This window comes from Etheostoma spectabile, unplaced genomic scaffold (genome assembly GCF_008692095.1).
Source record: "Etheostoma spectabile isolate EspeVRDwgs_2016 unplaced genomic scaffold, UIUC_Espe_1.0 scaffold00018990, whole genome shotgun sequence".
In the NCBI taxonomy this organism is placed as follows: domain Eukaryota; kingdom Metazoa; phylum Chordata; class Actinopteri; order Perciformes; family Percidae; genus Etheostoma; species Etheostoma spectabile.
This window is the reverse complement of record NW_022604608.1, coordinates 103,291-120,345: the sequence shown is the minus strand read 5'-3', so window position 1 is coordinate 120,345 and position 17,055 is coordinate 103,291. Positions and strand designations below refer to the sequence as shown.

Genomic DNA, 17,055 nt, shown 5'->3' with positions numbered 1-17,055 from the left:
CAGCCTCTCGATGTGACCGTGTGTGGCCCGTTCAAGACCCAATACAGCCGTGCTCTTGATGGGTGGATGAGGTCTAACCCCGGCAAAACAGTCTCCATCTACCAGACTGCAGGACTTGTGAATGAGGCTTTCATGTCAGCAGTGACACCACGCAACATCACTTCTGGATTTAGGTCCACTGGGATTTTCCCATATAACCAAGACATTTTCCCTGATGAAGCGTTTGCACCATCCATGGTGTCAGACCGGCCAAACCTTGAGCTGCAGCCTGCCACTGCAGATGATCTAGATGGTCCACCCCCTGCAGATGATCCACCTGCAGACGAACCACCAGCTGCAGATAATTCACCCGCTGATGCTTATCCATCCACTGCGCATGGTCCACATGGATGTGCCTCGCCAGCTGACTCAGATGTGCCACGTGTTCCCAGCCGACCTGGATATGTGTCTCCTTGTGAAATACTACCACTTCCCAAATGTCCCCCCAGAACACAAACCAAACGAAAGCGTGTGAAGACAGCCATCATAACTGATACTCCCGAGAAGCAGGCAATTGAAGAGGCTTATAAAGAAAGACAAAAGAAACTGGCGGGGAAAAAGAAAAATAGCAAAAAAAGGGAAAACCGAAAAAGAAAGCAACCAAAAGGAAAATCGGCAGCTCTGAGGAGAGTGATGTCCCTGTCCCACTTGATAATGACGAAGAGAGCTCTGAGGATGAGAGAAGTGATCCAGGAAACAAAGATCTGTCTGTGGGTGACTTTGTCATGATTAACTTTACAACCAAACACAGGAGCGTCCGGTATATTGGCATGGTTGAAAAAGTTGAAGATGATGAAATTCTTACCCAATTCCTTAGAAAAATTCAGGGAAACACAAAAGTGTGGGAGAGACCCACATTTGCTATTAAAGAAAAAGATGTGGCACATGTTCCCAAAGCAGATGTGGTGAAGAAGCTGCCTCAACCTAAGAGGCGTGGAGGGACCACACGTAGAGAACAACTCTTCATCTTTCCCTGCAATCTTCAGGGCTGGAATGTGGAGTAGTTGTATAGGCCTACTGTATTTGTAGAGAATGACTGATGCTCTGATTGTGGATCTAGTCCTGTTGAGTCCCAGGCTGTTCTAGCTGGCTCTAAAGGTCCTGTGTTCTGACCCCGAGACTGTGTCTGTGTGTTCAACTGTACATAGGCTCCTGGCATTTTTATATTAAGACTTTTATATACATATAAAAAAGGGATATTTTGTAGTGTAGGAGTTGAGTTGCAGCAAGGTGATTCATACCTCTCATTTGAATGTTAATAAAACATTTTGAATTACATTATGTTGTATTTGATTTTGTTTAGAATTACTTTCAAGTGTTGTAGGAAAAAATGTGCTTAATAGACCAATTCCAATGATTATTTTACTAGTCTGGCATTTGTTCTGGGATGTGAGGTTGTCAGGCTAGCTGTCAGGATTCTAACCTGTTACAACATATGTTGTTATGGTAGTTTCAGAGTGGAAAAGGTAAGTGGATCAGTTTACCCCTAGTTGGTTCACTTTACCCCGTTGACTTCTCTGGTCTGCTTCACTTTACCCCTAAGCTGGGGTAAAGTGAGACACAAGATCACTTTTTTAAAAAACATCATATTTTCACTGCCCTTCATCCTGAATACATTCTGATAATTACAATAACAAGGAAACATCCTGAATTAATGGGAAATGTGTAAATTTAACTGATATATCATTTTAGCTCACTTGGAGGGGAGCAAATGTAAAAATGTCTCACTTTACCCCACTCTACAAACCCCAGGTTCACCAGAAATCTACTGGTTACTATGTAAGGACTACAAACCCCACGTTCACCAGAAATCTACTGGTTACTATGTAAGGACTACAAACCGAAGTTAAAAACAAACCTGAAGCTGAAGAAACCCTAAACGTTAACGGAACAGATTATGCGTATACACATCACATTTCTTTTTGATTAATGCATAAACACATCAACTTTCTTTTTAATAACCGCATATACACATCAAATTTCTTTTTAATTAATGCATAGACACATTCATTATGTCATCATCACAATTTATTATGACATCAACTTTCTTTTTAATGAATGCCTAACAAATCAAATTTCTTTTTGATTAATGCATGTACACATCAACTTTTGTTTTGATAAATGCATATACAGATCAAATTTCTTTTTGATTAATGCTTAAAAAACATCAACTTTCTTTTAGTGAGTGCATATACACATTCAATTTATTTTTATTAATGCATATACACATCAACTTTCTTTTAGATTAATGCATATACACATCAACTTTCTTTTTCATTAAGATAAGATGGTGCTTGAACATGAAGAGCTTTGTAGGTGAGAAGAAGGATTTTAAATTCTATTCTGGATTTTACAGGAAGCCAATGCAGAGAAGCTAAACCAGGAGAGATGTGATCTCTTTTCCTGGTTCCTATCAGAACACGTGCTGCAGCATTCTGGATCAGCTGAAGAATCTTTATGGACTCTTTTAAGCAACCTGATAATAAAGAACTGGAGTAATCCAGTTTAGAAGTAACAAATGCATGGACTAGTTTGTCTTTATCATTTTTAGACAGGATATTCCTGAATTCCTGAATGTAATGTATTTACTACTTCACTATGGAAATTGATTTTTGCAATATTACATCGTTGAAAAAAAGCAGCACTAATAATCTAATAACACCATTACAGAGATAAGTCCTTTGTCTGAGGCAATTAGACAACTGAACTCTAAATCCTGACTGAAAATCCTCAAATAAGCTGTTGCTATGCAGAAAGTCACACAGCTGTTTGGCGACTGCTTTCTCAAGAATCTTAGAGAGAAATGGAAGGTTGGATATTGGTCTATAGTTGGCTAAAACATCTGGATCAAGGTTTGGCTTTTTTAGAAGAGGTTTAATTACAGATACTTTAAAGTGCTATGGTACATAGCCTGTAAGTAAAGACAGATTGGTTATAGCTAGTAGAGAACTGTTGACTAAGGGTAAAACTTGTTTAAGTAGCCTAGTCGGGATGGGGTCTTATAGGCAGGGTGATGGTTTAGATGAAGAAATAACTGAATTAAATTGATAAAGATCAAGTGAAGCAAAGCAGTCTAAACATGTATCTGGTTTTACAGCTGTTTCTAAGGTTCCTGTGTTCAGAGATAAGTCAGTGCCAGTTAAAGGCAGGTCTTGGGGAATTTTCCTTCTAATTGTTATAATTTTATCATTGAAGAATCTCATAAAGTCGTTACTACTAAGAGCTATGGGAATACTTTGCTCAGTAGAGCTGTGACCTTCTGTTAGCCTGGCTACAGTACTGAAAAGAAACCTGGGGTTGTTCCTATTTTCCTCTATTAATGACGAGTAGTACGCTGCTCTGGCATTACGGAGGGCCTTCCTATACGTTTTAAGACTATCTTGCCAGGTTAAACGAGAATTTTCCAGTTTGGTGGAGCGCCAGATCTTCTCAAGTTTCCGCGATATTTGCTTTAATTTGCGAGTTTCAGTGTTATACCATGGAGCTAACCTTCTTTGTTTTATTATCTTCTTTTTTAGAGGGGCAACAGAGTCTAGAGTCATTCGTAGCGAGCCTGCTGCACTATCAACAAAATGATCGATTTGGGAGGGACTAATAGCATAGGAGTCCTCCGTTACTTTGGGACTTGGTAATGAATTAAATGCTAACGGAATCGTATCCTTAAATTTAGCTACAGCACTATCAGATAGACATCTTGTATAGGATGTTTTGCCTAACGGCGTGTAGTTCAGCAGTATAAACTCAAAAGTTATCAAACAGTGGTCAGATAGGAAGGGATTCTGTGGGAACACTATTAAATGTTCAATTTCAACACCATATACCAGAACAAGATCGAGGGTGTGGTTAAAACGGTGAGTCGGTTTATGTACACTTTGAGAGAAGCCAATGGAATCTAATAGAGAGATAAACGCAGTGCTAAGGCTATCATTCTCATCGTCCACATGAATATTAAAATCCCCTACAATAATAACTTTGTCCGTTTTTAGCACTAAGTTCGATAGAAACTCTGCAAATTCGGATAAAAATTCAGAGTATGGACCAGGTGCTCGGTACACTATAACAAATAGAACTGGTTGCATTGATTTCCAACTTGGGTGTGAAAGACTAAGAACAAGACTTTCAAATGAGTTATAATTTAGTTTAGGTTTAGAGCTAATTAGTAGACTGGAATCAAAGATAGCTGCAACTCCACCTCCTCGGCCTGCGCCTCGAGGAATGTGAGTATTAATATGACTGGGGGGGGTGGACTCATTTAGACTAACATATTCTCCATTACTCAGCCAGGTTTCAGTAAGACAAAATAAATCAATATTAGAATCTGATATTAATTCATTTACTAGTACCCCTTTAGAAGAGAGAGATCTGATGTTTAAGAGTCCACATTTAATTCTCCTATTCTTTTGAACTATTGCACTTGTGGTTTTAATTGTTATGAGGTTTTCATGCACAGCTCCTCTTCTGTTTACCTTTGATTTAAATAATTTTAATGGTCGGGGGGCAGACACCGTCACTATGGGATTTTTACTAGGTAACACCTGGAATAAAGGAGCAGAGAAGTGTGTTAGACTGGGACTCTGCCTCCTGGTCCCAACTATGGATTGTCAAGGATTAGGTCCACCAATACACTTGTCAATGTTTCTAGAAATGAGAGCTGCTCCAGTCCAAGTGGGATGAATGCCGTCTCTCCGAATCAGATCAGGTCTTCCCCAGAAAGACTGCCAGTGATCCACAAAGCCCACATCATTATCTGGACACCACCTCGATAGCCAGCGGCGAAATGACGACATGCGGCTATACGTGTCATCGCTGGTTAGATTTGGCAGGGGTCCAGAGAAAACTACGGTGTCCGACATTGACTTCGCGTATGTACACACCGATTCAACATTAATCTTAGTAACCTCCGATTGCCGTAACCGGGAGTCATTAACGCCAACGTGAATAACAATCTTGCTGTATTTACGTTTATCCTTAGCCAGCAGTTTCAGATAAGACTCAACGTCGCCCGCTCTAGCCCCCGGGATGCACTTAACTACGGCCGCCGGCTTCGCTAACTTCACGTTTCTCAGAATGGAGCTGCCGATAACCAGAGTTGGTTTCTCAGCGGGGGGGTTGCTGAGTGGGGAAAATCTGTTAGAAACGCTAACAGGCTGGTGGCGGTCCGACGCCTTGGAAAGCTTACGACTGTCTCTTCCTCGTCCTCGCACAGTAACCCAGCCACTATGTCCTGGCTGCTCCGGAGTTCGCGAGGAACTACCAGAGGCTAACTCAGGCTCAGGCCGGCCCGTGCTGACTACCGGGGGGAGGTTAGCTACAGTAACTGACGACTGATCTGTCATGGTGCGGATCCGGACTTCTAACTTACTAAGCCTCGCCTCCACGTCCAAAAATAAACTACACTTGTTACACACGCCATCACCGCTAAAGGATGCAGAGGAGTAACTAAACATCTCACACACCGAGCAGGAGAAAGTCGGAGAGGGGGCCGACATAACTAACTGCTAAGCTAAAGTCGTTAGCAGCTAAGCTAAAGTAAGGTAGCGTTAGCTACCAAGCGTTAAAACAGCTGTTATTTAACAAAAGTCGCTAAAAAATGAGAAGATATGTGAGTGCTTAGGCAGAACTGCTATAAGAATAAGTGTTTAGCGGACAGTTAGCCGCTGTAATAGCAAATCTAACAAACTGAACTGGTATGTCGTGAGCAGCAGAGCAACCAACACGCAACCAACACACAGGCACAGGAAACGGAAATGAGTCAGGTACGCTTACCGTAATGCCGGAAATCCAAAAAACCAAAAAGACTTCAGACCCATTAATGACATTACTGTCCCAGCTGTGCATCCTGTCCCAGACCCACATGTCTCTTTGACATCACTTAACCCCTCCTTCACCCACTTCACAGTGGTTGACCTGGCCAATGCTTTCTTCTCTGTGCCCCTACACCAAGACTCACAGGAGTACTTTGCATTCACTTTCAATGGTCAACAATACACGTATTCCAGGTTGCCACAGGGATATAGAGACTCACCTGGACTGTTCAACAGGATCCTCAAATCTCATCTTCTGCAGCTGCAACTCCCCACAACTGTGGTCCTCATACAGTATGTGGACGACCTTCTGCTGGCTGCTACAGATCCCCTCACCTGTGTGGAACAGACAATGGCACTGCTGACATTCCTAGCCTCAAAAGGCTACAAGGTCAAAAGGGACAAAGTACAAGTTGCTAGGAGACAAGTCCTCTTTCTGGGCAGACAAATTTCATCAGCAGGCCTTGGGGTGTCTCCCAGCCATAGACAGGCTATTCTGCATCACCCGCTTCCCCTCACAGTTGCAGACATGCTGTCTTTTCTGGGCCTCACAGGATACAGCCGCTCACATATCCCTGACTATACCAACAGAACTACATCGCTCAGGGAACTGGTGGCTGCTGCTGGTCATCGCTGTCTCACCGCCCCCCTCCTATGGACAACAGAGGCCGAGGCCGCCTTCTCTGACCTCAAAAGTGCCCTAGCAAGGGCAGAGACACTCACCTCCCCAGACTACTCACTCCCATTTCATATGGATGTTTCTGAAAACAATGGCTTTCTTAATGCCATTTTATTTCAGAAAAAAGGGGGAGACAGACATGTACTGATGTACCACTCATCAAGGCTGGATACAGTGGAAAAGGACAGACAACCTGTGCCCGCTATGTAGCGGCGCTGGCAAAATCCATTGACAAAACAGCACATATTGTAATGTGCCATCCAATAACAATCCACACCACACATGGTGTCACAGCTTTTTTGGCCAGCAAGGAATTTGCATACAGTGCCACAAGGAGAACAAAACTGCAGACTGCCTGTACCCAACCGCACATCACCTACTCATCAGAAGGAATAAACATGGCCAACAGTATGAGTAGACAGGGAGTGCCACATGTTTGCGAGGAAGAAGCAGCCCAAGAAAGCAGAATAAGGTCAGATCTGGAAAACGTACCAGACATGTCGGCTGACATGTGGCTCTACACAGACGGATGTTGCTACAAACAAAGGATGGGACTAACAAAGCATCATATGCAGTAGTCCAACAACACCCAGATGGAACACATCAGACATTGGAAGCAGGAATAATAAACCAACCAGCGTCAGCACAGAAAGCAGAAATAAAAGCTCTGATCGCAGCCCTTCTGCTAGCCAAAGGAAGAACAGTGAACATTTTTACAGACTCTGCTTATGCTCATGGAACAGCACACTTGGACGCGATCATGTGGAAAAGGCGAGGATACGTCACCTCTGCAGGAATGCCCATAAAACATCAGAAGGCGATAATGGAGCTAGTGGAGGCTATTGCCGCTCCACTAAAGGTGTCCATAATAAATGCAAAGGACATGACGCAGGGCAAGGAAGAGTAAGTGCAGGAAACGAGGCAGCAGATTCTGCAGCCAAAAGAGCGGGAGGATACTCCCCAAAACAGATGGTACTATCGAAAGAGATAGAATCACAACCAATGGCACTGGAGCCTAAAGACATTCTAGAAATGCAGAAAAAGGCAGGAGCCTATGAATGGAATCAGTGGCAGCGGAGCGGCGCCACAAAAGACAAAGATGGGATATGGAGGTCTCATCAAGGAAAGATAGCAGCATCAGCCGAGATGTGCAGAATGTTGCTACCTGAGGCACACAGACCAACACATGAAGGAAGAAAACAGACTCTCCTGAATCTGTCTGAGCTGTGGTGGCACCCCAATTTGAGGGACATGGTGACACATTTTTGTCAGGAATGCAGGGTGTGTGGAGAGCATAATGTTCAGAAACCATACACCACACTAAAAGGAGCGTACCCAGTCCCCACAGCTTGTTTTCAAGATATCAGTATAGATTATACTGATATGGGCGCAGAAAATGTGGTAGGGGAAAAAGGTATCTTCTGGTGATGGTAGACAGGTTCTCTAGGTGGGTAGAAGCCATTCCCACCAGAAAAGAGGACGCAAAAACAGTGGTGAAATGGCTCAAAACTGAACTCATCCCGAGGTATGGGGTCCCCAGGCAAATAAGGTCAGATAATGGCACACATTTTAACAACAAACTACTAAGAGAAGTAGAACAGGCCCTGGGAATCACTCATGCCTTCGGATCAGTTTATCATCCACAGTCACAGGGAATGGTGGAAAGAGCAAACCAGACATTGAAGGCTAAGATAGCCAAGGCATGTGCAGGAAGCAAGTTAACATGGGTAGAAGCGCTCCCATTGGCCCTCATGGCTATGAGGTCCTCAGAAGGACGAGAAACACATTTGACCCCACATGAAATAATGACAGGGAGAAAAATCCCAGGACCTCCACTAGATGGAGGCCACATGCCAATGTTAGATGTTCAGCAAATAGAAATGACAGACTATATGAAAAAGCTAACATCTCTGGTTTCAGCCCTTTCTACGCAGGTCCAGTTGGCGAACAGGAAACCGCAGGAGGAAGACGTAATAGTGCAGGACTTCTCTAAAATGAGGGTGGAAGATGTGTTAGAGTTATCAGCAGGTGCAGGCCAGGACAATTTATGGATCAGGTGGCTAATACAGAATGCCAAAGAACAACACATGGAAGGGTGCGTGGCCTGTGCCACAGCTAGACCAGTCATGTTCACTAACCCGGCCCCGTTGTTTCCTAATGAGGACCCAGCAGGATATGCATGCATGTTGAACTTCACACACTCTAAGACAGCTTCCCGCAATTGTACTACCCTAGCATCCCTCTTTCCCCCAGGCTTTGAAAAACCAGGGTATTTTACCGCCATAAAGGGGGAGGGTGCAAGATATCACTGTTTCAATCTCACCGGATCAAGCAAGCCCACAATCAAACTAGGTGATATACCCCCAGACTGGTGTAATACAACTGTACAAAACAAAACAGCCCTAGGCCCAGTGGCTAGAATAGGACTATTCTACTATTGTGGTGGTCTTAGGTTGTACTCCCAGATAAAGTTCCAAATCAAACGTCAGGAGTTTGTGCTATGGTTAGATTAGCTATGCCCATATCTTTGGTGGGGAGTAGAGTCCACTATACCCACCATAAGGCTGTGCAACTGACCGTAAAGAGAAGGCGCAGGGCCCGTAGTATGCAAGGCCCGGCTTTTGATCCATGGGCGGGAACCCCAACCTATATAGACAGCATAGGAGTTCCTAGGGGTGTCCCGAATGAATACAAATTGGCAGATCAAATAGCCGCAGGATTTGAGAATATACCACTGCTTTCAGCCATCTTCCCCGTCACTCCCAGCAAAAATGTAGATAGGATAAATTTTGTGCATTATAATGTTTTACGCTTGAGCAATGCAACTAGGGATGCCATCGAAGGCCTGGCCGAGCAGATGGCCCCAACGTCCCTCATGGCGCTCCAGAATAGGATGGCGCTGGACATGCTGTTGGCTGAAAAGGAGGAGTCTGTTCCATGTTCGGAGAGATGTGCTGTACGGTCATCCCTAACAACACTGCCCCGGATGGGAAGGTCACCAGGGCTTTGAACCAACTTCGAGCCCTTTCCCAGGAGATGCATGACGCCTCAGGTGTATCAAATCCATTGGAGGGGTGGATGACAACCTTTTTTGGCAAATGGAAGAATCTTATCACTGCTTGTTTGACATCTATTGCTGTTTTTCTCGCTATTCTAGTTACCTGTGGTGTTGCTGTGTGCCCTGCCTGCGGACCATGATATCCCGGCTCATCACCACTGCCTTGTCCAAAAGAAAAGCGCCACCTCCCTATTCCGCTGGGATGCTGCCATTACTCACCATGCCTGAGGACGGGGAGGACGTTGAGGCACTGCAGTTAGTGTAAAAAGTGTTCGCACCTAGTAGGTGCGAAAAGGGGGAATTTGTGGGAAAATAATACAATGACTGAGGTGGTGATGAACAGGGCACTCAGGAACGGCCACGTAAAAGCTGGCTTAAAGTATATGCTGAATTAACCAAAGACTAAATAAGAGTGTGTGTATGTGTGACATATTATACATTATGCTTTGCAGCTGGGGTACGGCTAGGAGGAGAGAACAGGAAGGGCTATCTTAGTCAGATAAGCTACAGTGAGCACGAGAAGAGGAGATGGTGAGGCCAAGGACACTGAAGTTCGAGGACGGTCTGATAACTCAGAGAACAGGACGTACAAACTAAGAAGGGAGTGAACATAGCTGTCTTGTGAAGTAAATGATAACTGAAAATAATAGACAGGCAAGAAGGAAGAGGCAGAGCAGGGATTGTACCCCAGCAACAGTATAGCTGACCAATCAGGCCCCACAAGGGGAACCAATATAACCCTGAGCACGCTATTGTTTAAGTGCCTTTTTGGGAACCTCTGTACTAGACAGTTCCCATCAGGTCCGTGCACGTTTAACTGCCCGGAAACGCATTTCATCTGTTGACCACAAGAATAAACGCTGTGTTAATTCATCATGGAGTCAGTTGTCAGTTTATAGAAGGATTTCTCCAACACCGTCCATGGTCCATAAAATGGGCTTGGGTCTTGCTTCGGTTGAGCTTCGACCCAGAGGCCTGTCCGAACCAGTCAGTCAAGTCCAGCGTCCTGTTGACAGATAAAAGGTCAGTGCATAAAATGTTGATGTCGTCCATATATAAAATGCATTTTGTCTCGAGTCCCCCGCTCCCTGGGACTCTTACCCCATGGATTCGTTGGTCCCTTCTCAAGATCTGTGCCATCGGTTCTATTGAGAGGACGTAAAGGAGGGCAGATAACGGACAACCCTGACAGACACCGCAGTTTATATCCACTGCTGCTGTCAGATGCCCGTTAACAATGAATTTGCTGTTGATCCCCCGGTACAGCAGTCCCACCCAGGCTATAACCTTCTTGGGAACCCCATTTTTTGCAGTACCTGAAAGAGGTACTGGTGCGAGACCCGATCAAAGGCTTTCTCAAAATCTAAATTCAGGACTACTAGCCGAATGTTTCTGTCTCTCGCATAACAGATGGTGTCTCGGATCAGTACGAGGCTGTCGGTGATCTTCCTCCCCGGGACGGCACAGGCTTGATCCGGGTGAATCAGCTCTCCTAAAACAGGGACATACGTGAAGCTAATAATTTGCTAAAAAGTTTACAGTCGACATTTAAAAGTGTGATGGGTCTCCAGTTTTTCAAGTCTGTCTTGTCTCTGTCTTTATGTAAAAGCGTCACTATCCCTACTCTAAAACTGTCAGGAAGTCGGTCCAGTTGTTCAAAATCCATAAAAACAACAAGCAAGTCTGGTGCTAAAATGTCCCAAAATGTCAAGTAAAATTCCAAGGGAAGCCCGTCTTCTCCTGGTGACTTCCCTTTCTTAAAAGTTTTTACACAGTTGTTTAGTTCAGTCATGGTAAAATCTTGAGTTAAGAGCACATTGTCATTTTTTGCTTGTTCAATTGATTTTAAAACTTCGGTCATGGTGTCCTTATTAACTGCTTTTTCCGTGTACAGTTCACGGTAAAAGTCTTCGACAGTTTCTTTAATTTCCTCTGTTGTGTTAGCTATGCACCCGTTTTCTTTTTTAAGTCTTAACATGCCCCCCCCTTTATTTATGATTTTCTTAAAAAAATATCTTGTGCACTTCTCTCCTTCCTCTATTTCCCTCTCCTTGCTTCTTAGTATGACACCTTTGCTTTTAATTTCTGCTAAAACCGACATCTCTGTTTTAATTTGTTTTATTTCCTCATTAAAATCCATTCCCTGTTGGATTAATTTAAAATACCTCTGAAGTCGTTACTGCAGTCCCATCATGCGTCTGTTGTCCCTATCTTTTTTCCTCTTACCTGCCTGTCTGTAAAAAGTCTTAGTCTTCCCCTTCACCATTTCCCACCACTGTGCGCGTGTATCGTAAAAGTCTTGAAGGGTCTGCCATTCTTTGTATTGCTCCCTGTACTGCCTATCTAGCTCCCTGTCTTCTAACAGGGAGCAATTGAGCTTCCACAGACCGCTTCCTGCCGTCACACCGGAAGAGAGTGAAAGAGTGCAGGAAAGCATTGCGTGATCGGAAAAGAAAACAGGTACTAATCTAGCATCGGTTGGTGGGCAGTCACGTGATAAAATGTAGTCTATGCGAGAGGCTCGGGTGCCGTCACTACTGAACCAGGTGAAGCCCTCCTCTCTGGGATGCATGGTTTTAAAACAGTCCACAAGTTTAAAATCGCTACATATACTTTGTCATAAAAGTGAAGTCTTGTCTGCTTTAAAATCATCCCCTGTTCTTCTCCTGTCGTTCTTGCTTAAAATACAATTAAAATCCCCCCCTACGACTAAAGGTAGCCTACCTAGCATGTGGGGCTGCAGGTCTTCTAAAAGGTCATACCTGTCATTCTTGTCATTAAAGCCATAAATATTTAAGACTTTAAAATCCCTCCCCATAAAAGTCAGGTGTGTTAAAAGTGCCCGACCATCTCTCACCACAGTGCTGCCCTTTACCAAGACTAGAGGGTTTTTTATTAAAATGGCCACTCCATCACTCTTGTTTTCATTTGACCCGCTCCATAGTGACGTTTGTGGCCATAACTCCTCCCATTCCCTGTAGTGCTTTAAAAATGGAAGGCCACATTCCTGTAATAAAAACACATCTGACTTCAAAGAGTTAAGAAAGGATAAAACCGTCTGGGCTCTAACTCTCGACTTGACGCTTCTCACATTGATAGTTGAGAAGGTGAGTGCCATGAGTATGGTTAAGAAAAACAAGTATGACATCTTAAAGACAGAAAGGGAGGGACTTCAAATATTTAAAACAACAATTATTGAATTTCTTGTGAATGGAGCTCTTCCTTCATTCTCACAGGTGAGAGAGGACGGGGTTGAACTCCATTTCCCTTTCGGACTCTGGGAGTTGGCCTCTGACGCAGGGTTGCGTTGAGCTTAGAGACCTTAGGGGTTGATTGCAGAGCTATGCTTAGGAATGAGACTTCATTGGGTGAATCGGAGGGGAAGACTCTGGGCCCCTCCACAGATGAACTGTCTGAGTCGGTCCCAGCTCTTCCCCTCTTTTCCGAGACTCCAAGAGACTCGGAAGACAATTCTGAAATTGGCCTCTTGCCTGGCTGGGCATTGGGGAGGGGGACATCCTCACTATCACCCTGTGACTGGTCAGTTTCCTGTTCTGAGCCAGCCACTGGGCTAGCTCCGCCTTCTGCCTGCATTGCCACCACTTCCTCCCTGTTCACCACTGGTGGGGCAATTGCAGGCCCCTCCCCTTCTCCCGCCTCCCCTGATCCTTCTCCTCCAATCACAGGATTTGGCGGGAGATTTGAATTTTCCAGCCCAAACAGCTCTCCAAACAATTCACCTTGTCCGCCATTTTGTTCATTTTCTGTTCTTTTTGCTGCAGTCTTTAATTTGTTAGCAAATGACTTTGGGCAATCTCTGAAGAGGTGGTTTGTTTCTCCACAAAGATTGCACTTCCTGCCATTGGTGCATTCCATGAAGGTATGCCCAATTTCTCTACATTTGCCACAAATAATCTGCTGGCACGCTTCTGCCAGGTGCCCATTCTCACCACACTTGCGGCAGAGTTTGGGCTGGCCCTGGTAGTGGATGTAGCCCCTGTTGTTTCCCAGAACTATCATGGATGGCAGATGTTTCAGGCCCTGGAAGCCTTGGGGGTCCTGCCATTGTTGGATGGGGACCCTCCAAGCGCAATTCCAAATGCCATCCTCATCTCTCACCTTGGTAGCCTGGCCTTTCACAGTGCAAATTCTGCTCAGCCATAAACAAATGTCATCTGCATTCACAGTTTCATTGAACATTCTGACAATTACAGTTTTAGCTGCATTGTCAGTCAGTTTCTCAACATTAAATGCAGAAAACTGGGGTTTTGCATTTTCAAAACGAATCCAGAATTCTCTCAACAAGGCAGCGGAACAAAAGCTTATATCAAAACCTTTATTAAAAGGTAAAGTCAAGATACAGTTTACATCTTCTGGGGCGAATTTCAAGGTTTTCTGGACTAGCCTCCTGGAGAAGTCTAGCCTTGATATCACAAGTGGTTCATTTTCTTTAAAAGTAAAACGGACACTGTGGTGCCTCCGCATGCCGGCATGGTTGGCCGACATGGCGGAGGCAACACAAAATAAAAGGGATAAAAGAAGCTAAAACCCCTAAAACCGTCTAAAAAAGCAACAAGGAAGCTAAAAATAAGATAAAACACTGATCTAAAATAGCAAAATGAAACCTTAATAAATACTAAAACTAAAACTCACTTACCTTTCTTGTTTGGTCTGGTCGATGTTGTTATCCGGCAGAGTAGTAAGCAGTCCTCTGGACCAATGAATTCCAAGTGAAAGTATCTCAACTACAAACAAGTTGAAATTTACTCACAAGAAATGGTTTGATTAACCTCCAAAAACCTGGTGAAAAACTAGGCCACAAACAGGCAAAAGATTTTCTCCAGAAATAAGAGGCGATCGCAGTCTTAGCCAAAAGGCCGAGAAGCGATGACCACCACCTCTATGCTGTCAGATGCGACCTCCCCGGACGGTTCTCAGTTGTCACGGTCCAGTAATTTTAAATGGACATAACAGCTGCTGCTTAGCACCCCCGTCCAAGCGCTTCATGGGGAAGCACAAAAAGTTTTAGTTAAAGACGGCAATTTTGGTTTTCCCAATTGGTCAAGCTCCTGCCAACGTGCAATATTCCCATGCTGTCACATTTTGGCTACGTTTAAGAATCTGAGTTTCCTTTTGGAGAGCATATTTGTTTTTCACAAGTACAAAAGGCTTAGCCAAACAGCAAAGCCCACCAAAAATAATTTCAACTCATAGGCGTTCCTCTCCACGGAAGTCTTTAGTAAAAGGCGAAAGACTTGTGCGTTATGAAGAGAAACCAGAGTAAGTACAGCCCACTCTCGAGAGCAGCCGAGAACACCAGTCTTCCCAGTCCCAACCCTCGCGGTAATTCTCACTTGGTGTGCCGCTTTCCAAATCCAAGGCCTCACCAATATTTTGTCCTTGCTGTTTTTCTGCCAATCAAAAGTGCAAATCTTGCTACACTTTTGTATGGCTTTATCTTGTCAAGTATTATAACAACGTTTTGATACCAGGAACCCAACGAGGTTTCACAGATCATTCAGTTTTTAGGACAATTTCTGGCGGTAAAATCTGCAAGCCATGTCTCTTCAGGTCCGTTGACAGTTTGGGCAACGGGCAGCTTCACGTGCATCGTTAATTGTTTTTCCAGAAGACAGAAGATGGGTGCACCGTTCCCGGTGACGCTGCAATACCGGGTCGATGCGTGGGGTTTAGATTTGTGCATATACACATCAACTTTCTTTTACATTACTGCATATACACATCAACTTTCTTTTTGATTCATCATCACCATTCATTATGTCATCATCACTATTCATTATGTCATCATCACAATTCATTATGACATCAACTTTCTTTTATATTACTGCATATACACTAGGGGTGATCCGAGTGTCCGGCTGAAACGAGTATCCGGTACGGTTAAAGCACTTTTGCCGAGTACAAGTATTATCCGAGTAATATGAGTCAATATCCGTGCTCGGATTGAATAAAACTCCTCAACTGGCCGCGCAGCGTTCTGTGATAATCACAGCGCCCCCCCCCCCTACAAACCCGCTCGGATCAATCACACACACACAGAACATGGAGAAATGCGCTTTCTCTCGCTCTCTCTCTCGCTCTCTCCTGCTCCGTCAGTCAATTTGGTCTGCGGATCTGTTCCGTTAACGTTTAGGGTTTCTTCAGCTTCAGGTTTGTTTTTAACTTCGGTTTGTAGTCCTTACATTGTAACCAGTAGATTTCTGGTGAACGTGGGGTTTGTAGTCCTTACATAGTAGCCAGTAGATTTCTGGTGAACGTGGGGTTTGTAGTCCTTACATAGTAACCAGTAGATTTCTGGTGAACGTGAGGTTTGTAGTCCTTACATAGTAACCAGTAGATTTCTGGTGAACGTGGGGTTTGTAGTCCTTACATAGTAACCAGTAGATTTCTGGTGAACGTGGGGTTTGTAGTCCTTACATAGTAACCAGTAGATTTCTGGTGAACGTGGGGTTTGTAGTCCTTACATAGTAACCAGTAGATTTCTGGTGAACGTGGGGTTTGTAGTCCTTACATAGTAACCAGTAGATTTCTGGTGAACGTGGGGTTTGTAGTCCTTACATAGTAACCAGTAGATTTCTGGTGAACGTGGGGTTTGAAGTCCTTACATAGTAACCAGTAGATTTCTGGTGAACGTGGGGTTTGTAGTCCTTACATAGTAACCAGTAGATTTCTGGTGAACGTGGGTTTCAGACATGCTGCTTGGTTTAAATGCGACTCCAGTTGCGTCTCTGCCATCGGAGATATTCTTTTTTTTTAATCGTCAGCTGGCTTCATTAAAGTCAATGCAGATATGATAAACAGCATCTGCCCCCGCCCCCTCTCTCTCTTTCTCTCTCTCTCTGTGTCTCTCTCTTACTCACACACACACACACACACACACACACACACACACACACACACACATATACCTGGTGTGGAAATAAAAAATAAAAAAGAACCCAAAAAAAAAAATCACACTGATCATAAAAAAATAAAAAGTTAAAAAAAGAAAGTTATATTGAGTATGAAAACTCTTGTTCATTACATTTTACTTCATAATTGCAACCGCATGTGTTGTATTCATTATTGCAAAACGTTCTGTATATAGTTTGTTTGTTACCATGACAACACCATCAATCTGAAGCTCGATGCTGTCATGTAAATAGTTTTCATATCAGCAATAAATATAACAATTTTTGATCAACTCATATCAATTGCATGCTTAAATAAAGCCCCGTCCATTTCAAGACCACCCGACCCACTTCTGGGTTAAATCTGACTACTTCCGGTTTAGGCCCCGCCCAGTCCGAGTACGGATCCGGATACAGATAATTCATGTGGTAAACAGATACAGATACAGATAATGCTGTACTCGCTCATCCCTACACCTAACCATGTGTCCTGTATCATAGCTACATGTATGACCTTTGCAGCAAAAGAACTTGTGAAAATCAGTTTGGTATTCAGTGAGGTTG

The 17,055-nt window shown here is 43.9% G+C and overlaps 1 non-coding gene across 1 annotated transcript; it reads right to left on the bottom strand.

The window, feature by feature from the left end:
- Nucleotides 1-14,747: 14,747 nt before the first annotated feature.
- LOC116683444 (U5 spliceosomal RNA) lies at nucleotides 14,748-14,864 on the bottom strand. The gene has a single exon (XR_004330558.1). It is a non-coding gene; the product is annotated as a U5 spliceosomal RNA (small nuclear RNA).
- Between the last annotated feature and the right edge of the window lie 2,191 nt (nucleotides 14,865-17,055).